Source organism: Pelophylax lessonae (assembly GCF_965119305.1).
Source record: "Pelophylax lessonae genome assembly, chromosome: 6".
Taxonomy (NCBI): domain Eukaryota; kingdom Metazoa; phylum Chordata; class Amphibia; order Anura; family Ranidae; genus Pelophylax; species Pelophylax lessonae.
In genome coordinates this window covers 241,300,239-241,324,340 of record NC_138773.1, presented here as the reverse complement: position 1 = coordinate 241,324,340, position 24,102 = coordinate 241,300,239, and the positions used below count along the sequence as shown (strand labels likewise).

The window sequence follows — 24,102 nt, the reverse complement described above, 5'->3', positions numbered from 1 at the left end:
TTAAAAGTGAGTCTGCCCGTGGAATGGCGGCAAACTACGGTGCGTTAAAGCGTCCCCTTTGGAGAATTTTAACACATTTTACAGGTTACCAGTTTAGAGTGGCACAGGAGGTCTGGTGCTAGAATTATTGCTCTCACTGACGTTTGCAACAATACCTCACGTGTGGTGCGATCACTGTTTACATGCGTGCAGGAGTAACGTATGCGTTCGCATTTGCGCGTAAGCACGGTGGGACAGTGGAACGTTATTGCTATCCCAAGGGATGAACTACATCCCTTGTGAAAGCATTGGCCGTGACTGGTCCTCTTTATGGAGAGATTTGGGGTCTATTAGACCACCAAATCTCTCCTCTGTCTCCCCCCCCCCCCCCCATGCAGCCGATTGGTCTGATTTGCTGCTCCTCTGGCCACTGGTTGCCAGGTAATCAAAGGGGCGGAACAGGAAGTGACGAATACTCATCGCTCCTGGATTACAGAGAGAGGGGAGCGATCTCCCTCTCTCCCCCCTCTCCCCCATCTCTCCCAGCCTCCGCCACTCAGATCACTTCTGGCTTCTACAGAATCACCGGCTGAAAAAAATAATGGTACTGGGATGATGCCTGTAGGTGCAGGCATCATCCTGGTATAACCACTGAAACCCAAGGACGTACACTTACATCCTTTGGTGGGAAGTGGTTAAGCACTATTGAACGGCGGAGGTGGCAGCGGGCGTCAATGGATTTACACCAGTGGACTTTTTTTTTTTTTCTTGTGAATGGGTAGGGGTTCTATGTACCCTATATTCATTCACATGGGGGGGGGGGGGGCTGGAATCTGAGGGCCCTCTTGTTAAAGGGGGGCTTTTGGCATGGGTGTTCCCATCAAAATCCATACCACCCCATGCCGTATTCCCCCCCCCCCCCCCACAATTTTTGATTGCATGTTTTATTACATTCATCTGTCGGAGGGAACCCGCTACCGCATTACTTCATAAAATAACTCCTGCAGTGTTTTAGTAGAGTTTAGTTAGTGAACCCCATGAAAGTGGTGTTACCTTTTTTAAGGCTCCTTCCACACACGGACTCCGTTTTTCTCAGCGGGGGATCGATCCGCCAATCCCCCGCTGAGCAGGCGGATGACAGCTGTGTCTCCGTGCTGTGTGCAGAGACACAGCTGTCAGGTCACCATGCATCTCTATGGGGGAATCGGATGGGAACGGACCGTCTGTCCGTTCTCATCCGATCTGCCAGACGGATGGAAAATGTGGTTTCCATTTATCCGGTTTTAAAGTATCGGATGTCAGCGGACATGTCTCCACTGACATCCGATGCCCCATAGAGATACATGGGGCATCCCTTCAGATCCGCCAAAAAAACTGACCGGTGGATCAGAACGGACTCCCTGTGTGAAAGAGCCCTAAAGTGTGGGCCAACCCTAATTAACCTTTGCAACCTTTAAGTCCCAAAATTTGACAGCTCTGTTAAAGACTAGGATTGTTGGAAGGTTTGATCCTTTTAGGTAATCTTTTGCTTCTCTATTTCTGCTTCCCTTTTATTCAAATGGATTTCAAAACGGGAACCATTTTATGCACAAAGAAATCTATCATCCTTGTAGAGCTTTAGACTTACATGCTAATATTTCCTCCCAGACTATATTACCATCCTGACGCCTCTGGCCTGTTCTCCCAACTGGCCTTTGTGAAGCCTCATGTATTATTTATTTTACAGTAGTTGTAGTTCTGCCTTCCTCCGTGTTTGTATGATTATGCATACATGAACAATGTGCAGTAATAGTATGATCAGCAAACATCTGAAGTCTTCCTTTCTGATTACCATATAGTAGTGCTAATATGATGTAACTGTCAGCTAACTACATTATGTAAAAAGTTTTACTCATTTGTTGGTATTTTATTTTTTTATTATGTAGTTTTCAACTGCATTGGCATCCTGCATTTTATTGACGTTTCAGAAAAAGGAAAATGCAGAAATTGGATGGGCAAATGAATTCTCCTCTTACCTTTTTATAATGGTATAAAGCATTTAGTTATGCTTCGGGTTTAATATCTACAGGAGCAGCCATAAGTATTGGTACCTCCTGCATTTTTCACAGGGAACCTCAGTTGACCATGAAATAAGTTGAAAACTGACACAGGTGAATGGAAATGACATGGACTTGATTATTGTTAGCCTTTGGAGTTTAAAGGGGAATTTTACTTTTGTTAAAAAAATAAATAATAATCTAGCATATATAATTGTTACACAAACCATTTTTGTAATTGTAATGTTATTAAAGTTTTTATTAGCCATACTTCTTCTTCTGTGGGTCACAAGAGTTTACTTATTTCTGCACTCCTCCTGTGACTCAGGCTAAAGTCTGCTGTTGGCTGACTTCACTGAGCTGGTGCAGGCTCTGCAGGGATCCCGACAATAATGTCAAGATCTGCCCAGAAGCCTGAGCAGGAGGGGGCTTAAGTTTTTAGCGGGGTACTTGGAGCGTGGTGTTAAGAGCATGAGCCAGCTGCTCCTGCCACCTCTCCTGCCTGGGGCTCCACTAAGTGCTGGAGGGGGCAGAGCAAAGAGCGGTGGTTGATAGTCACCGGCTCTCTGCTCAGTGAAGACTGAGAACTGAGCAATCAGCAGTCATGTGATCGCTCAGTTCTTGGCGCCTTGGAGCTGACATTAACGCTGCAGCCATCTAGGTGAGTATGAAGGTTGGTTTGTTGTGTTTTTTTTCCCAATTCCACATTTCTTTGACCAGCCGCCGCACACATACTGGGACAGTTCGGCTCTATTGCGCGAAACGACATACCTGTACATCGTTTCGTGCAATAGCCAATGGGGGAGCCAATCAGCTAGTTCGGCAGACGCGATGTCCCCTGGCGATCATTCCCCAGAGAGGCAGAACGCCGTTCTGTCCATGTAAACAAAGCAGACCGCTGTTCTGTCACAGATGAACACAGGCATCTTGTGTTCCTGTTATTCAGGAACACAGATCTCTATGTTCATCTAATGAGTCCATCCCCCACACAGTTAGAAAGCATCCCCTAGGGACACACTTAACACTTTGATCGCCCCTGGTGTTAACCCCTTTCCTTGCCAGTGTCATTAGTTCAGTAACCGTTCATATTCTTAGGACTGATTACTGTGGTAATGTCACTGGTTCCCTCAAAAATGTCAGTTAGGTGTCCAATCTGTCCACCACAATGTTGCAGTCCCGCTAAAAATCGCTAATAGCCACCATTACTGGTAGTAAAAAAAAAAAATTAAAAAAAGAAAGCCATAAATCTTTGCCCTAGTTTTGTAGACGTGATAACTTATGTGCAAACCAATTAATATACACTTATTGGGATTTTTACCAAAAATATGCAACAGAATACAAATTGGCCTAAAATGATGAAAAAATGTATTACATTTTTTTTTTTTTTATTGGCTGTGTTTTATAGTAGATAATAGAAATTGTCACTCCTTCTTCTATAGCCCAAAAAATAAAAACCGCAGTGGCGATCAAATACCATAAAAAAAAAAAGCTCCATTTGTGGGGAAAAAAAGGACATCATCAATTTTATTTAGGCACATTGTCGCACGACCTCGCAATTGTCAGTTAAAGTAACGCAGTGTCGTATCGCAAAAAATAACCTGGTCATTAAGGGGGTAAAACCTTCTCCAGAAGTGGTTAAAATGTCCTTTCTATTTGAATATGAAGCCGCTGTGGTTTTTGAAACTGTCAAAGTTCAACGCAATATGGCATCCTAGAGGCTTCTATAGATAGTTGGTGTACAGAAAAACCCCTGCAATGTAGGTTTCCTGCTTGTGTGATTGGCTCACTGATTTTCTCAGATGTTTGTCCTAAGAGAGAAGTAATATATTTTAGGCATCCTCTGCAATAATGTTTTTTAGTGAGTTACTTTACAAAGGTTAAATACTTCAAAATGGATGCAAACCCTGCTGCTTTCCTCTTTTAGAACACCGGGTGGTTATAATGAACCAGATCCTCCCATTCAGTTATCAGTCTTGCAAAGACGTAGTGGAACAAACAGATTTTTCTTAAAGGGGTTGTAAACGTTTTATTTTTAATAACAAACATGCCTATACTGACGTGTTCTGTGCAATGGTTTTGCACAGAGCAGCCCAGATCCCCTTCTTCTGGGTCCCCCCGCTTCAGGTCCTTCCTCTTCATCAGGTGCCTCCACAGAAATCAGTGTTCCATGGGGGCACCACTCCCGTGTCCCACTACTGCATCTTTTGACACAGACAGTGGGACTCGGTTCTGGCTCCCGTGTCGCAGCTTTTGATTGACAGAGCCTGGAGCCAATGGCTCCTGCTTCTATCAATCTGTCCAATGAGGAGAGTGACGGGGGCTGAAGCAGCTGGGCTCCTGCACATCGCTGGATTGGATCATAGAATGCATTAAAACCTTAAGGCTTTACAGCCAATTTAAGGTAGTAATCTGCAAAAAAATGCAATCTTTTGGAATGTACGTATTTCACCCAGAAGGTCTTTTTGCATTTGTTGAGAGAAAAAAAAACAGTAATACTTTAAAGATGTTACATTTTTAGTGATCTTCCAAGCCCACTATTTACTTTTTTTCGTATCCCAGTTGGCTTTGATCTCTTACTCAGAAGCACACGCGGTTTACAGAGGGGGGAAAAAAAAGATTTGCAAAAAAAGTAAAGTTCTATAGCAGGATTATTGGTAGAGAAGAGGAGTGAAGGTCTGCTTTAATGTTCAATGTAGGTAAAAACCGATAATGTGAAGCTGACCGGGCCTAAAGTGCCTAAGGTAACAACGCAGCTGAAGTACATTGTTGCATCTGAGAATTCTTTGAAATGTATCATTGAGTAGCTCCCTGAATCCCAAGCCTGGTATGGCCCTGCAACTTCTCTCTAAGCCAACATTAACCAATTCTGGACCGGACGAATTTGCCCCCTTAATGACCAGGCCATTTTTTTTTTGCGATTCGGCACTGCATTACTTTAATGAAAAATTACCCGGTCGTGTGATGCTGTACCCAAATGAAATTTGATGTCCTCTTTTTTTTCTCCCCACAAATAGAGCTTTCTTTTGGTTGTATTTGATCACCTCTGCGATTTATTGATTTTTTTTTTTTTTTCCGGGACAGCAACATTGCGGCAAACAATTTGGACCGCTAACTGACATTTTTGACACTTTTGGGAACCACTGACATTACTACAGTAATCAGTGCTAAAAATATGCACTGTTACTGTAATAATGACATTGGCAGGGTAGGGGTTAACACAGTGGGTGGTCAAGGGGTTAAATGTAAGCCTAGGGGAGTGTTTACTAACTGTGGGGGGGAGGGACTTGTAAAATGACCACCGCTCTGTGATCATTTCAGAAAGAACAGTCAGCTGTGTCTACAACAGCTGCCCTTCCTTCTCTCTCAGTGGGGAGTGATCGCAGGTAGCCGCCGGCAACCACGGGCTCCGGCCCTGTGCATCGGCCTCTCCGCTGCCTAGCGGGGGCGGGAGCTCGCTGTCGGCTGTGCGCGTGACCGATATAGCACTACGTCGGTTCGCGCTAGGGATCAACCGATATTGGTGTTTGGTTGCTGATACCAATATTTTGGCCATCGCGTATTGGCCGATATTTTTCAAAGCTTTAAATGTACAAAATGACAATTTTTGACACAAATCTGGTAATGAACGTGTTTTTGTTTAATGGATGGCTGGCACCCTGTGGTGGGTGGGTGGGTGGCTGGCTGGCACCCTGTGGTGGGTGGCTGGCTGGCACCCTGTGGTGGGTGCGTGGGTGGCTGGCTGGCACCCTGTGGTGGGTGGCTGGTACAGGGCCTGTGGCTGGCACAGGGGATGTGGCTGGCTGGTACAGGGTCTGTGGGTGGCTGGCTTGCACCGGGCTGCTGTGGGTGGATGTATGGCTGTGATACACTCTTGCGAGACCAGTCCCGACTCCAGACGAGGCTGTCCAAAGCAAGGGAGAGGGCAGAATGACATCACGAACATATCGGCCAGTTCCGGGGCTGATACCTATATATCGAGGAAAGTTCATATCGGCCTTGCTGATAATCGGTTGATCCCTAGTTCCAGCAGCCGAGCCAGCCTGCCGTAGTAAAACTGCGGCGGTCGGTCGGCAAGTGGTTAAAGTGACCTTGTCATGAATCTGAAATTCCAAATAAAATGTGACTGTCATGACATAAATGAATACTAGCCGGTGTCCCCTGCAGTGCTTAGTAGGTTCTTCAGGTGACCCATATGTCATTAGAGGACAGTAAGTAGTTATGTGGATGTTGATGGTAGGACCCATAGTCAGTCGGTCAGTAGAAGGTATGAGGGACACAGTATATTGACACTCCTGAAATCCCAATCACAGGGAAACCGCATAGTGCTCTGCAGTTCCCAGGCCGGGAAGACACCCTCCAGTGCATGGGCAGAACATGGGGGTACCATGCACTCCCGCACATCTAACACTGGCACATTTTTTTGCTGTGGGTGTGGGAAAGCTTATAATTCACACCCAGCCCCACACCCACGGATGTGGGAACCTAGCCTGCCTATCTCTTCTGCAAAAGTGTCCACATGTCCCAGGTTTTTCTTTTAAACTTTAGTTCCCCTTTAAGACCTACCGCTGCAGGATTGCTCCTATTCAGCTTTCAAATGCTGCAGCCTTAGTGGACATTGGAGGCTCTAGTATTTGACAGCTGAATAGAAAAAGGCAGGTCTTTGTTTTGGGAGGGGCGGGGGGGGGGGGAGCTGGGGCTCATCTTAATTTGGGGAGCAGCCATATTTAATTATATTTTTTAATGTATTTGGAAGATTTGCTTTCAAACCGAATGCATACATGACCTAAAAAAAGATTAATAATATCCATTAATTATGCATGAATGATGTTATTCTTGAAGCTTTAAAGTATGAAGCAGCATTTCTTCTCCTTAAAATAGATTTTGTATCTCTTCTTCTGTCTTTGCAATGATCTGTCAAACGGAAAAGAATTTTATGAGAAGGTGAATGTGCAAAGGTATTTTCCAAGCAAACTGACCTTGGGACACTTTCTACTATCAATTATTAAAGTGCGATATATTGGTATAGACTAGAGTACCTGATCAATAATTTATTGCACTGGAATTTATAGTATAACGGAATTACATGCATAAATAATCCTCAATAAGGTGGGAAGGGAAATGTAGATATAATCTTAACACGCTAGTGTCTACCCAAAGCTGAATTGTGGTCAAGGAGCTTCCTATAATGATATCGTATTTTAAAATAGGAGTCAGGAATTGGGAAGAACCAGTCACAGGCCTAATGTTTTGAAGTATCAGTCACAGTTTACATCTGTTTATCAGCTCAGGAAAATTGTGTTAAAAATATTGGGCCAATGGATAAAACAATTAAACTAAAGAAATACCCACATTTCTAAATATAGAAGTCAGAAATATTTCCCTCTGATTTGGGATTTTACAGGGCAATAGTGTGAGCTAGAGAGATTGCAAGAAGAGGTATGCGTATCAATGTTTTACAACATTGCAAAAGCTCAAAAAATATATGAGACAATACAATGGATAAAATACACAGTGATTCAAAAAACATAAATCACCAACGTTCATATCCACTCTTCACAGATAGGGGTAGTGGAAGACCTAACGCGTTTCAAAATATATTGTATATTTCTTCATCAGAAGGTTAATGAACATAATGTATGATTGCATCCACAAATTAAGAGCATTGTCATTCGCTTCCAATCTAACAACATATATACAGCATGGCATTCTCTATATAGGATGTCATCTATATCTCAGGACTGATACAGACCTTGAATTGGGTTGATTTTTTTTTTTTTTTTTTTTTTATTATTATATAGAACCGCAATAGTTAAAAACCACAGAAAAGAAGTAGCCGTCATGATTTTATCTGATCATCTCTGAGAGTCTCCGTAGGGACGTTCAATGGTTTTGCACAGAGCAGCCCAGACATATCCCCCTCTTCTGGGGTCCCCCCCCCCCCCGAACAAGAAAATTGTGTTGGTCTGCATTAAAATAGAGCTATAGGCAAATTGTTTTTTGTTTTTTTTTTTTCTTTTTGGATAGAACGAGGGAGGGTTAAACCCATCAGACTTTTTTCTTTTTCGCCACTGGTGTCCCATTGTGAAGATTTTCCTTCACTTCTTGTCCCATAGCAAAACAGGAAGTGGGAGGAAATCTCTGCAAATTAAAGAAATTTCTTGGGGACCCCCAGGTCACCACAATCCATCTCCCCTTTTGGAAGATTTCCCCTCTTACTTTTCTGGGGACAACCCAATATTTGGGGTTTTCTTTTACTTTCAATAACCATGGTAAACAGGACAAATAGAGGGTGAATCTCCTCCTTAACATGGATACAGACCGCAATAAAAACCGGACAAGCATTCTCATCCCTCTCCACTCTGTCCAAAGCTTAAAAAAAAGTTTTGCCTTTTTTATTTTATGCTTTTAATTGTTCATAGGCATATACTGTAAACCTTGTAAGGTGGCTCCTACTGCAAGGGTGCATCCACCTGGTGAGTGTAGACCCAGAAGGGGGCATGAGTCATTTTAACCTATTCACCAGTCTGCTATTGCTGCACAATTTTTAAAGCACAAGTCACTTTGAACTGGAACAATGTATATGGACTTTTATTTTATGGCACAGTGTATTGCTTTTGCATAGTTTTTGTTTTTCTATGCACTTTAGCACTTTGAGTCTATTTGATGGATTAAGGTCACATAAGTTGAATGTTGAGGGAATTAATAGTTTTTAAATGTTTATACTGAGCAACTTTATAGGAACAGTGCATACTTTATTTTTAGTTTTTCTTTCATTTTGATTCATTAGGTGTTCTTGCCTATGGCAAGTACACTTACTATTATTTCACATATATATTATTCTTATTATAGTGAAAGCCTATGGGACAATTTTGGCACTCCAACTTCTCCCACAGTTTTACACTACATAGACAAGTAATATAGTGAAATGAGCGGATCGTTCCCGATCGCGTTGCTATTACTTTTTGGAAGGTTTTGCCGAATGGTTTGCAAAATTTCGTAGTTTTTTTTTTTTTTTTCTTTTGGCGAAATTGGCCCCATAGGATGTAAGTTGCCCCATAAGAATGAATGGTGGAATGTTCCGGAATGTTCAAAACTAGACCGTTTGTTTCCAACTGCCAACATTTCTTAACTGCCACTCCCACACACAGCCACACACACACCCCACACACCACACTTAAAACACACACAGTTACTCCGCCCACCACAGCTGGAGATTACCGGTGGTGGCAAGAACACTTAACACAATTTCCCCATGAAACTGTACATTTTCTAGTTTATCTCTTTCCATCTATATTTTTTATATATATATATAACTTTTTTTTTTTTTTTTTTTTTTTTGCACAAATTAATCTCAGCTTTTTGGACTTTATTGCACTCTATGATCACACTAGAAGGATTTAGATCATATACAGCGAGGAAAATAATTATTTGATCCCCTGCAGATTTTGTAAGTTTGCCCAATTTTTTATCATAGATGTATTTTAATTGATAGAGACAGAATATCAACCAAAAATCCAGAAAAAACACATGATACAAATGTATCAATAGAGTTTCAGTTCAGTGAGTAAGATAAGTATATTTTGATTCCCAACCAACAATAATTCTGTCTCCCACAGACTGGCTACAGTATGTGCTTATGTGATTAGTCCTGTAAATTTAAGAAGGTGCTCCTCACAACAACTTATGTGTATAAAAGACACCTGTCCACAGAATCTTTCTTCAAACCTCACCTAGTGGGCAAGACCAAAGAGCTGTTAACCACTTTACCACCGGAGGATTTTGCTGTCTTCCGTCCAGGCCACTTTTTGCGATTCGGCGCTGTGCGATTTCAACTGACAATTGCGCGGTCGTGCGACGCCGTACCCAAAGGAAATTTACGTCCTTTTTTTCCCTCAAACAGAGCTTTCTTTTGGTGGTATTTGATCACCTGTGCGATTTTTTACTTTTTGCGCTATAAACAAAAAAAGCGTTTATTTTGAAAAAATAACAATATTTTTAACATTTTTTTTATATGAAATTCCCCCCAAAAAAGATGTAAAAACCAATTTTTTTAAAAATTTTTGGCCAATTTGTTTTCTGCTACATATGTTTGGTAAAAAAAATCGCAATAAGCGTATTTTGATTGGTTTGCGCAAAAGTTATTGCGTTTACTAACAAAGGGAAAGATTTCTGTCATTTTTGGTGTTTTTTTTTTTAACGCGTAATGGCGGCGATCTGCGATTTTTTTTTTTTTTTTTTTTTTTTTTTTTTTTTTTTTTTTTTTTGTGGGACTGCGACATTGTGGCGGACAGATCGGACCCTTGGCTGACATTTTTGACACTTTTGGGGTACCAGTGACATTACTGCAGTAATCCGTGCTATATATATGCTAGGCTTGTGACGGTATCAGATTTTCATGCTGCGATTAATTGATTAAGGTTTTGCCACGGTATACGGTATTATCACGGTATTCTATTATTAAATTTCCACCTCACTTCAATTTCATTGCTGAATTTAGGGGCTTTGGTTCACTTTTGCACATAATTATATAGTCAGTCAGTACAGACTCTGTGAACCAGGCCTAAAATAGGTCATCAAGCGATTCTCATTTTGGCCAGAATCGTGCAGCTCTAATATATATATATATATATATATATATATATATATATACACACACACACACACACACACACACACACACACACACACACACACACACACACACACACACACACACACACACACACACAAGCCCACATTACATTATTATATAGCCATCAAGCAGTGTCTGGCCTAACTGGTGATAACTGGTCCTGGCGCTCGGCTCCGATCCGATGGCCTGGTCATTAAGAGGGCAAATCCTTGTGGTCAAGAAGTGGTTAAACCTGAAGGAGGTGTGGTTTATAAATGACTTTACTATTGCTTTAGGCCTGGTTCACATGTATGCGGATTGGTGGTTCACATGTATGCGGGTTGGCGGTTCACATGTATGCGGGTTGGCGGCCCACATTTGCACAGGCATAGCAGCCCATTGATTTGAACGGGCTGCTATGCCTTCATTTTCCGCAGAAAAAAGGTGCATGCAGCATTTTTTTTAAATTCAGTGGCCTTGAAATCCATCCTTCTTTTGCACCATGCGACTAACCTGCAGTTCCTGCTCTGGCAAGCTTTCTGCATTTTTTGTATACGTGGGCACGGCATTTAAAAACAGTTTGCATGTGCAGCAACGGCAGGTAAGTCGCATGGTGCAAAAGAAGGATGGATTTCATGGCCACTGCATTTTTTTAAATTCTGCATGCACCTTTTTTCAGCTGAAAACGCAGACATAGCAGCTCAAGCCCATTCACATCAATGGGCTGCTATGCCTGTGCAAATGTGGGCCCCCAACCCGCATACATGTGAACCGCTAACCCGCATACATGTGAACCAGGCCTAAAGCAATAGTAAAGTCATTAATAGATAAAAACACCTGTCCTCCTGCAGGTTTAACCACTTCTGGATCGTAAGGATTTGCCCTTTTAAAGACCAGGCCATCGGATCAGAGCGCCAGGACCAGTCATCACCAGGTAGGCCAGACACTGCTTGATGGCTATATAATAATGTAATGTGGGCTTGTGTGTATGTATGTATGTATGTATGTATGTATGTATGTATGTATGTATGTATATATATATATATATATATATATATATATATATATATATATATATATATATATATATATATATATATTAGAGCTGCACGATTCTGGCCAAAATGAGAATCGCGATTTTTTAGCTTGGAATAAAGATCACGATTCTCTGTGTAACAAAAAAAAAAAATTGGGATAACTTTACTGTTACGTTTTTTTTTTTTTTTTTATTCATTAAAGTCTATTAATTGCGTTTGAAAGACTGCTGCGCAAATACAGTGTGACATAAAATATTACAACAATCGCCATTTTTTTTCTGTAGGGTCTCTGCTAAAAAAATATATAAAATGTTTGGGGGTTCGAAGTACTTTTCTAGCAAAAAAAAAACTGATTTTAACTTGCAAGCAACAAGTGTCAGAAAAAGGTCCAGTCTTTAAGAGGTTAAAATTCCTTTCTCCCTGGCAGAGGGAAGGAAAAGATACAATGTAAACATTTTTGTTTATAGTTACTGGGAGAGCTGTGTGAGTGAATGAGTCATCCAGCTCACTGAAATGTATCAATTCACAAGTCAGACCCAGGAGCAGATAAACTCGGTATTTTAAAAATGCCACAACAACAATACCGTGGCTATGCAATACCGCGATATATCGAATTACCGAAAACCGGCATATGTCTAATATATGCACTGTTACTGTAAAAATGACACTGGCAGGGAAGGGGTTAATTTTATTGGAGAGGGAGGGGTTAATGTATGCCTGGTGCTTACTGACGTGTGGGGGGGGAGGTGACTGAGTGAGTCATGGACAGATCGGATGTCCAGCTATGCTGAACAGTCCGATCTGTCACTCCCTGTCACTATGGAGATCCGCCCGCTCTGTTTACACACAGCGGGCAGATCTCCAGACTCGATCCCCGACGATCGGGTAAGAGCAGCGGCGATCGCCGCTGCTCCTCCCCTGGCCCGACTCCCGCTGTGAATGAAAACAGCGGGAGCGAGCCTCCGGCGGCGAGCAAGCGCCGCCCAGAAGGGGGAGTGTGACGATAACGAGCCACTTTGCCGCAGTAATATTACTGTGAGCGGTCGTAAAGTGGTTAAAGGAGGTCAGGGACAAAATTGTAGACCTGCACAAGGCTGGAATGGGCTAAAAGACCATCAGCAAGAAGCTTTGTGAGAAGTAGACAACTGTTGGAGTGATTATTCCCAGAAGGAATATAAAATATCCATCAATCGCCCTCGGTCTGGAGCTCCAAGATTTCACCTCATGGGAGTAAGGCTGATTATGAGAAAAATGAGGGATCAGCCTAGAACTAAACGGGAGGAGCTTTTGAATGATCTCAATGCAGTTGGAACCACAGTCCCCAAACAAACCATTGATAACACCATTCATGACCACGAATTGAAATCCAGCAGCGCCCGCATGGTCCCCCTTCTCAAGAAGGAAAATGTGAAGTTTGCCAATCAACATCTAAATAATTCAGAAAAGGATTGGGATAAAGCGTTGTGGTCAGATGAGACCAAAATTGAGCTCTTTGGCATTAACTCGACTGGCCATGTTTGGAGGAAGAAAAATGCTGACTATGACCCTAAGAACATCATACCTACAGTCAAGCATGGAGGTGAAACATTATGTTTTGGGGCTGTTTCTCTGCTAAAGGTACAGGCCAACATTGCCACATTTAGGGGCCAATGGACAGGGCCATGTATTGTGAAATCTTGGATGAGAACTTTCTTACCTCACCCAGAACACTGAAAATGGGTCTTCCAGCATGACAATTTTTTTAAGGGCCTGTTAGCTCATTTTTCCGTAACATATAGGTTTCACACACAGGCGTTCTTCTCCAGTAAATACACAAACAGAAAATGCTATCCCACCTGGCTCTTTATGTTGGTCACCCCGACCATAGGTGCTTCTGTGCAGATCACTTTACTCTAGCATCCATAGCTCCATTCTGGCCTGAAGGCCCGTACACACGTACCGATTGTCGGCCGAAACTGTTCGGCCGCCGGATCTGCCGATTTTCGGCTTGTTAGTATGATGCTGCCGACAGCGCACTTTCGGCCGAACAGAATCTGGCGTGCAGACTTTAAAATTTTTGTATGCCGACACCAGTTCGCCAGTCAGTACAGAATTCGGCCGACAATCAGCAGATTTGCAAGACTGGGCATGCTCAGAAAAGAAAAAAGACCAGGAAAGTTAACCATCACATGACATCACTTCTGCAGTCGGCTGTTGTTGGCCGACAAAATTCGTGTGCAGTCTTTTGCACTTTTCAACAGACAAGACAGCCCTTGGACAAAAGACGGCCGATCGTTTGGCCGACGATTCGTACGTGTGTACGGGGCTTTAGTCCTCAGGCCGTTTACTGCCACACACATTCTCTGGCTGCAGCCTCTGGCTCTGAATCCCAGAGAGGATTGGAGTCTTCTTGACTCCCAATGCACAGACCTCCTGTCTGTTGGGTGAAGCAGTCTCCAACTGGGAGCCCTAAGGCAGTGGTCTTCAACCCTGGCCTACAGGGCCCACTAACAGGCCAGATTTGCAAGATCGAAAATCGGACGAAAATTAACGCTTGTGAAAGGATCGGACGATAATCGGATCGTTAGTACACAGCTTACGAGAGGCGATCACGACAGTTCACCCGATATTATCCGGTCGTGCAAGCATAAAAATTTTGATCGTATTATAACACATCGTACGATTATCGTATTATCAGTATGTTGTTCGTCCAAAAAAAATGGTGAGCAGTAGACAGCGCATGAGCAGTAGACATCATTTTCCCCTCACACGCTACAGCGTGGTTACGCATACCGGAAGCTAAGAATTATCGTCCGAGAAAATTCGTATCGTGAGTAACCTCTCCCGTTAAGCGAATATTATTGAGAGCTGCTAGAATACTAAAAATAACGGATGGAACGTCGCCCGATTTTCGGATCGTGTGTACTGGGCATTACTATGTAACTATGTAAAGTTTTACTTGCCACTTAAAGTTGCATTTATTTGGCTTTGATGTGCTACAGGAGCTCACATTGTACTTTAGTTACCTTGGCTGTTCTGTTGAGACTTAAAGCGGAGTTTCGGTCATATTTGTGTTTTAATAAAAGTCAGCAGCTCCAATAAGTGTAGCTGCTGACTTTTTAATGAAGGCTCACTCGCCTGTCCCAGGAACCAGCAATGTGGTCGCCCGAACCATCGCTTCCTTTCCTCTCCCCTGCGCTGGCATTACAACTGTGGGCACCCGGCTGTGACAGCTTGCAGCTTTACAGCCTAGTGTGCGCCTCCTGAGTGGTCAGGCAATTGTCTGGGACTGGAAAAACTAGGCGATCTGAGCTGAAATGGGAGATGGCACATGACCACACTACCCGCTCCCTCCTGAAAGAAGTTACACGCCAAATGTGGAATAGGAGATGGGGAGGCGAGCTTAAAGTGGAACTTCCCCTTTTGGGTGGAGCTCCACTTTAACATTGTGTAAAGTTTCAGGCAGTTATGTTGCATTCTCAATGCCACCTTCTAACCTTATTATTCATTCCAACACATAAATCTTGATGGGTGTGGAGTTTTTCCAGACTTTTATTAAAAATGAAATAAAATACTTTATTATAGATTGTACAAAAATGCTGCCCTTGTCTTGCAGTCTTTTGCCTGGCGGCTATATTCGTTAATCTTGGGGAGTTTGGAGCAAATCGATTTTAACATGTACTTGTCATGGTATTTGTCTTTCTATAGAGTAAAAATGCAAATTTTCTTCAACTGATGTTTTTAGTTTTTAAATTTTAATGGGGGGGAAAAAAGCATTTAGTGTTATCTCTGAGATTACTTCCTGTTGAATATTAAAAAGAGCTCAATTACTGTCACTGTGTCTTAAACCTAAGACATCTAGAATCCATTTCCAGGAATAAAAGCGATGACGCAGTGAGAGTTGCATGCCGCTATAGAGTTAACTGTTTGTGCTTGCCTGGTTATGTTGCAGTTACCTACAGTATATGCCTGGTAGATATGGCATTCTTTTGCCTTCAATAAAGAGTTACCAAGAGCAGGAGGGCCACTGTTGCAAGAGGGTTTCCCTGTAGCTGAAGCTCGAAAAGGTAAAGAATTAGGCCTCCTTCAGACGGCCATTTACCAGCATTCACCAATTTCCAGGGACAAGAATTGGGGGATTCTTGCGGCTGGAATGACAGTTGCATGGGAATAGCGGAGGCTGTTGTGCATCGGTCATCCTACCATCTGACTGCATCTAGGCTCGGACAGAACATTCACTGCAGGTAACCACTTGGTGTATGAAAAAAAACGAATTGAAAAGGATTAAGAGAGGTGCATGGAAGCCAGCCAGCCCCCAGTCTGATGTACTCGCCCTCCAGTCTGCCACCAACCAAGTAGACCTGTCTCATGATATAAATAAAGAACAGGGGTTTAGTTGACACGCATTTGCAAACGCATGTGTAAGCTGCAGGGCCACTACAGGGCATCGTTTTACCTGCAGTCCTAACACTTTTAATTTGAGTGTCTCCACACTGGGAGCACATGGCTGCCAATGGATGGATAGGAGGCATGTGGGAGGGAGCAGCCCAAACCTCCCCCAACCCACCCCCATCCATGACTGGTCTAGTATCTCAAAACTCTAATAGCGATGTTCTTGCGATGGTACAAACTGAAAACGACCAGCTGAGAAGCATACACCTCCAACCCCTTGGCGAATGCAGTGTAAAACACAGATTGGGACTTTATATGAGGCAATTGGCCTGTATAGCACAGTGCCTCCATCCCTGATTTCATAAAATATTTGGGACTTTACATGAGACAAGCAGGTCATGCTATGGTCTCCATCCCTGTATATGAAAAAACTGGGGTCAAATTAGACTGCATCCACCAAAAACGCACAAAAATCGCACGGTGGGACTTTAAATGAAGCACCAGCCTGTAGGCAAGGTGCCTCCATCCCTGGTTACATAAACAATGTGGGCAATGTGGGAATTTAGGTGAGACACCAGCATGTATGCCCAGCGTCTCCATCCCGGTATCAGAAAAAAACGAATTGAAAAGGATTAAGAGAGGTGCATGGAAGCCAGCCAGCCCCCAGTCTGATGTACTCACCCTCCAGCCTGCCACCAACCAAGTAGACCTGTCTCATGATATAAAGAACAGGTGTTTAGTTGACACGCATTTGCAAACGTATGTGTAAGCTGCAGGGCCACTACAGGGCACCCTGTTTTACCTGCAGTCCTAACACTTCCTAATTTGAGTGTCTCCACACTGGGAGCACATGGCTGCCAATGGATGGATAGGAGGTGTATACCTACATGCAAACGGTGACAGCGGTCATTACTCTGTACAGGCTCAACAGCTGCTGCTATTCACATGCACCTTTCATTCCAGCCAAAAGAATTTGCTGGTTTTTGCCCCTGGAATCCATTGCATGCAGGTAAATTCCAGTGAGAAGCAGGCCTTTAGATATTTATTCAAATTTAATACTACAAACCCCATTTCCACAGTTTTTTCCTGCACTTATTTATCACAGCTGCTGTACAGAGTCAAAATAATAAAGAAGAAAATTGGTCGCACACCACCACGGAATCCAATGAAGAAAAATTCCTTTTTTCACATAAGTGGTACAAGGTACAGCAGGGTAGGGCAGTAGAGGCGTTTCACATGACTGCTATGCACTACTTGGTAGTGAACAAGCACATAGCAGTCGTGTGAAACAAGTCTACTGTCCTACCCTGCTGTACCTTGTACCACTTATGTGAAAAAAGGAATTTTTCTTCATCTGATTCTGTGGTGGTGTGCGACCATTTTTCTTCTTTAATGCTTCTGGTGGTGAGCCGAGGTTCAGCACCTACCTTAAATTGTGGACTTTGACTAGCCTGAGCGGTGTTATCTCTCTTCATTGTTCAGAGTCAAAATATGACTGTGCAGCCCAGTAAGCCAATAGAGTGGAGCCCCCCACACTAAGTATTATAATAGTCCTGGTCAAAGATGCCCTCTCTTATTCCCTGCCTCTTCCCTGTTGAGGGGTGTGGCTGTTCTCAGCTATGCCAGCACAGAGCACTGGAGTGTGAGCAGGAAGTAGCATTTTTCACTGAAGGAAAGTGTTATTGTAAGGAATTTCTAAACATACAAGTGTTAAAGTAGTTCTAAGAGCTTAAGGTATTTTACCTTCATGCATTCTATGCATTAAGGTGAAGAACCTATGTGCAGCAGGCCCCAGCCCCCCCACCAATATTTGCCTGAGCCCCATTGCGATCCAGGGATGTGCATGAGAGCCTAGGCTCTCAGGGGACTCTCCCTCCTCATTGGCAGAGACAGCAGCAGCCAGCAGCCATTTGCTGTAAATGACCAATGATCCAATGAGCAGAGAAAGGGGGCCAGGCCGCGGCTCTGTGTGTGAATGGGCACGCAGAGCAACGGCTGGGGAGCAAGCCTGCTTTGGTGCCCACATAGCAAGCTGCTTGCTTTGGGGGCACTCGGCAGGAGTGAGGGTCCAGGAGCGCCAGCAGAGGACCCGAGAAGAGGGGGGTTTAAGGCTGCTCGGGTAAGTATGAAATGTTTGTTATTTGAAAAAAAAAAAAGTTGCCTTTAATAGCTCTTTAAGAGATAATGTGGGACTTTAGTTGGGTCTTTAACCAGTTCTGGACTGCCCCACACAGATATACTGCAGACCTTCTGCGCAGAATGAGGTACCTTTGCATCATTTCGTGCGCTGGGACTAAGGCACGCATGAGGAGCCAATCAGTGAGTCCGGCCGACCTGATGTTCACCAGCACCCTGCAGTTGTTCTCAGGATAGGCAGACCACCGGTCTGTGAGGGGGGGGGAAGATGGAGATCTGTGTTCCTGCTAAGCAGGAACACAGACCTCTGTCTTCCCCCAGTCAAAGCACCCCCTACACAGTTAGCAAGCACTCCCAGGGAACCCACTTAACCCTTTGATCGCCCCTGATGTTAACCGCTTGCCTGCCAGTGTCATTAGTACAGTGAGAGTGCATTTTTTTTTTTTTTTTTTTTTTTTAGCACTGATCACTGTATTTGTGTCACTGGTCCCCAAAAAGTGTCACTTAGTGTCAGATTTGTTCACCACAATGTTGCAGTCTCACTAAAAAAACGCTGATCGCTACCATTACTAGTAAAAAAAAAAAAAAAAAAATACCATAAATCTGTCCCATAGTTTGAGCCCCATTTAAAGAAGAAATTAGATTTTTTTTTGTTTACTTTTTGCTATAAAACATTACCAATAAAAAATATTTATTATTCTTATTATTATTATTATTATTACTATTATTATTTATTTTTTATATTCTTTTTTTTCAAGATTGTCGATTGTCGGCCCTCCTTTTTTTTTTTTTTTTTTTTTTTTTTTTTTTTTTTTCACGGATATGCTGCAGTCCAGCCAAAGCACAGCGGGGCAGTGTGATTCTGCCCTCAATTGCAGAATCACTAGGTATAAATAAAAAAGAAAACAAATGCAGCCACTACATACAGTATGATTGGTAAGCTGCTATATAATACATTTTTGTCTTCAAATTTAAGATGCATTCGGCTACATTCACACCGTCGGGAATATTTTGGAATCTCGAGGAATAGGGTCGGCTAGGTGTGCCTGTTGGGCCCGTTTTTACTATGATGACAGGCGGCCGGGGGCCACAAGTATTCACAGCTGTCTGCACAGCCAGTGATTACCTGGCACACCTTGTGTGTGTGTGTGTGTGTGTGTGTGTGTGTCCAGCAGTGATAACCGCAGGTAATCGCTGGTTGTGTAGAGAACCGTAAATGACTGCGTCTTGTTACACCTGCCATTATAGCGTACGCCAGCCACACCTAGCCACCCAGCAGATTCCTGCCGCTACAATTAGCACCTCCCTAGGTCATAGGTGGGAATTCAACTTTTTTTTTTTTTTTTTTCAAACATGCATTTTTAATTGGGTCAATTCTTTCCAGTGCAATTTTAATTACGGATGCTGAAGATCCGATTCACCCACCCACACAGTCTATCAGGGATTCCAGGGCTGAGCTCTCAAATTTAGACAAAATGCTTTGTCAGTTATGACGCATCAAATTTAAATGCTTCCTTTTATCCGTGGCCAATATTTCCTTTTAGGGTAAAATATTACATGGAAGATGAATGAAACATTACTAATCCACATTCTGGCAGTGTTTTCTGCTAGTTTATTGTAAATTGTAATTTGAATGTTGTCTGCCTCTTTATCCTATGTACTTGTTTTTTTTTTTCTCATCTCTTTTGGCTAATCATTTTTTTCTGTTAGAACAAATATGCCATGATGTCTGGAATGGCAGAAAGATTGTGCTTTGCTCAGAAAAAACGATTTGCTGTTCAAGCAATAGCACTTCATATCTTGATTTATTTTGACTTTCAGATTTCAAATTGAAGCACTCCATCACAGATTACGCTTGGAATTAGACAAAGGATTTCCCTTCTCTCTCTACCTGTGTGCAAGGAATGAAATGGGATTAACTCCTCGCTCGTCACAGCCATAAGCAGCAGGTTAGGGTGAGTCGCTTGGGACTGTATTCAGTAAATGTTTTTTTTATGTATTATTAAATGGTATTTAACCACACTATCTCATATGTATGAAGTCTACATAATCAATTGGAAGAGCTATCCATGTATGGATAGTTGATTAAAGGGTGTCCACTCCATGCATAGTTATATTGTCCAAGAGACATATAAAACAACCAATTTTTAGGATTTTCTCACTAGAACATAAGAAAAATGGTCAATCAATATTTGTTGGAGCAGTGTTAAAATGCATGCATAAATCTTCATCCATCATTGCTTCATAGTTTATATATAAAATCAAATACCATGCATAAATCATCTACTGATTGGCACTTAGGCTTCATGTACACAGCACGTTTTAAAACCTCCCCTGACAGCTAGTAACCAACGGTTAAAAACGTCCGTTTTGCTGCGTTAACGTGCCGGGTTTCTGCACATTTAGCAGCGTTTGCAGTTTTAGAAGCGTTGTTGCATTGTAAAATGGTCATAAATGTATCCCCATTGAAAACCCCCTACAAACGAAATGCTTATGAATGCGAGTTGCAGCATTTAGACGCGCTTTTACGCTGTTACAAGCATTTGGCGTTTCAAATGCCAATAAACTTCCATCTTTTTTGCTTTAAGAAAAAAAATTCCACTAAATTTAACTGCCTCTAAACGAGTATAACGACTCAGTGTACAAAGCTGTCAGTCTGCAATTGTGACTGGGAAGACTACCCTGCACTAGAGCGATCTGAAAGCGAGGCTTGCAGCACTCTTGGAGCACATCATGAAAGGGATGACATCGATGGTGGTGAGGACGGTCTGTGGACAGCTTTACCCCGAATGCCTGCATACTTAGACGTGCCAGTTTTAATTATCAACCACGTGAGTTGCTAAATGTTGTACCTTCATTAAATTTAACCATATTGCTACACATACAGGCACCTTCCCTCTCCTTTTTATATACACGACACTACATGTATATCAAGAAGACATTGCCAACCCCTAAAAAAAAAGCTACATTCTTTATCTGCCAAGTTCTGCAGGAGCCGAACAGCTCTTCTAGAATAAACCCTGAAGATCGACCACCATACTTCATTACTTTAAGTGTCGGTTCACACTATTGCGATGACAGACATCGCATGTGATTCAGAGCGCACTGTTCCTAAAATCACATGTGATGTCTGTGGGGTGCGAATTTAGCCATACAGTTTTTGTATGGCTGAATTCACACCGCAATCGCAGTGAACTCGAACAGGAGCCTTTTTTTTGGTCCGCAGCAGAATCGGATCGCATGGTGGTTCACACCAGTGTGATCCAATTCATGTGAGAACTTTCAGATCGCACTGCGATATGCGATCGGATTTAGGGGTGTTGTTAACTTTGAATTGACACCCCCAGCGATTCGCATATGGCAGTGCGAACTGCCTGTGCTGCAAATGTGATGCGGGAGCATGCAGTAGATTCGCAGTGTTCCCGCATTACAATAGTGGATAAATTTTGTACCCTTTTCTGTCCAGCTTAAAGATGCAAGGCTTCATTCTGCAAGAGAACTAGTGTAAGGGAGTACAGGAGATGTTGAGAGTCCGAAGGCTATTTTAGTTCAGGAAATGAAACCATTCCCTTGTCTGTACAGTTAAAACCTAGTTCTGCATATGAAGTAGATAGCATGCTGCCTTGAACAGTGCATTCTAGCATACTTTTTTTAGTAAGCTAATCACATGGTATAACAGGTTGAGTTTATACACCAAAGCAACAACATTCACATGTGCCTAGGGACCAATGCTGTTTAAATACAGGCCTGTATGGAACAATTGCACACTGTTACTTCTAAGTTAGTGTATCTAAAGTTTTTTCTTTTATTAGATTTGGTGGAAATGTTAAAACTGTCAGTTTTTCACTGCTATTTGGGTCCCCTCTGGAAATGTTCAGCCAGTGTATGTCCTGGTGACCATTTGTAACTTGGGAAATCCACAATTTTACTGTTATCAACAGAACATTAATAAAGGGGAAATAATTTCAATGGGGACTCCTGCTCTGATGAAAACTGTTGGACAGTGTTTTTCTCCTAATCCTGGTGTGCCTCTGGGAGGAAAAGTGGGTGAAAATCTCTCATCAGCGAAACCACAAAAAAATGACCTACTCTATTCAACATTAAAAAGGTTGTGGCCTTCAAATACACTTTGTCACTGTATTTTTTAGGAATATAATCTGACCCAGACTTGTACTACCTGATCCCCCTAAACCAACTGTTGTGTGCCACCTCATTCTACCCCAGACTGTCCCATCCACTCTGCTCCAAGCCTTCCATCCCAGCTCCACCAAGAGATGGGTGCTCCAAGCCTTCCATCCCAGCTCCACCAAGAGATGGGTGCTCCAAGCCTTCCATCCCAGCTCCACCAAGAGATGGGTGCTCCAAGCCTTCCATCCCAGCTCCACCAAGAGATGGGTGCTCCAAGCCTTCCATCCCAGCTTCACCAAGAGATGGGTGCTCCAAGCCTTCCATCCCAGCTTCACCAAGAGATGGGTGCTCCAAGCCTTCCATCCCAGCTCCACCAAGAGATGGGTGCTCCAAGCCTTCCATCCCAGCTCCACCAAGAGATGGGTGCTCCAAGCCTTCCATCCCAGCTTCACCAAGAGATGGGTGCTCCAAGCCTTCCATCCCAGCTCCACCAAGAGATGGGTGCTCCAAGCCTTCCATCCCAGCTTCACCAAGAGATGGGTGCTGACTGGTCCATGACCCGCTAACAATTATTTCGGCAAACACAAATGTAGAGCTGCTCACTTTCTAAAAACTTAGGATATATTTTAGTACTTTTCTCCAGTACAAGAGTAAGCCACCTTTTCCTCTTAAGTGTCTCTCTCTGGTAGAAGGTTAGTCATAGAGTTTAACCTGCTAGCGAAGCGAAACATGTAAAAGGAGCAGGCGGGGTTTTAGAAAATGAGCGGCTTTATTTTTGGGTTTGGTGCTCATTTTACCCCAGTCAACTAGCCAGCTTGGTATACAGAGTCTGTGAATGAGAAGCTGAAATTTGGCCTGCATTGTGCCAGTACACTTAGAACTGATTAATAAAGTAGAACAAATAATCACCTTACTCTGCTAGCTGTTTAGCTCTAGATGTACTGACACAGCTTAGGTGAACTGTTAATACACAGTAGGCTATTCCACCAACCGCAATGCACAAACTGTTCTGGGACAGCAATAACGATGTTGCAGGTGGCAGTAGGCCTCCCTAGGCCAGGAACTGGCAATGCAATGTTAGCAATGCAAATATCTAGTCCTATTTATACTGAAAGATTGGAATACTCTTAGGTAGGTCCACACAGGACCCAGTCTGTTCTAATTATTCCATAAACGTAGAAAGCCTTTTCTTTTTCTTTAGGTTTGTAGATAATTTGGTCACTTTCTAAACTATATGTTCATTTTAGAAGTGAGCTTTGGTAGGATTGCATGTATTGCAGGACCTGCACCCTTATTGAAAAAATGTTATTTTCAAATTTTCTGAGGCTGAGTGACCTTGGGTTTATCTACAATGAACTTTGTAAATGGCCAAAAATCTTGTCACCGAAGCTTACAAGGCTGACTGGAGGGAGAGGAAGTTGCAGAGGAGCCAATTGTTTGTCCCCAGAGGGGAACCGCTGTTTTTGACCTACTGGTAACACGGGTCAAAATCTGAGATGAGCGGCCTAATTGCAGAGGTGGAGACGAGCGCAAGCATTTTATTGCTTTCTTGCACTGTATGGTGGATCAATATGCTGATGTGGATCAATATGCTGATTTGACTCGATCAAGATACACTCATGATATAAGGACTATATATTTTTTCTTTTCTCACATGGAATATTTGATTTAAATGGTTTTCACACTTTGAGTACCCCTATATTTCTTTGATTAATTTTGCACTATGTTATATATATATATATATATATATATATATATATATATATATATATATATTAAGTTGTGGCACAGCACTGTTTTTTGT

The 24,102-nt window shown here is 42.7% G+C and overlaps 1 protein-coding gene across 1 annotated transcript in view; it reads left to right on the top strand.

The window, feature by feature from the left end:
• Nucleotides 1–24,102, top strand: part of OSBPL6 (oxysterol binding protein like 6) — a gene marked incomplete at its 3' end in the record, with an annotated part of 388,621 nt that overhangs the window by 21,504 nt on the left and 343,015 nt on the right. Inside the window, exon 2 of the mRNA XM_082261776.1 lies at nt 19,992–20,125. The remainder of the gene's footprint in view (nt 1–19,991; nt 20,126–24,102) is intronic.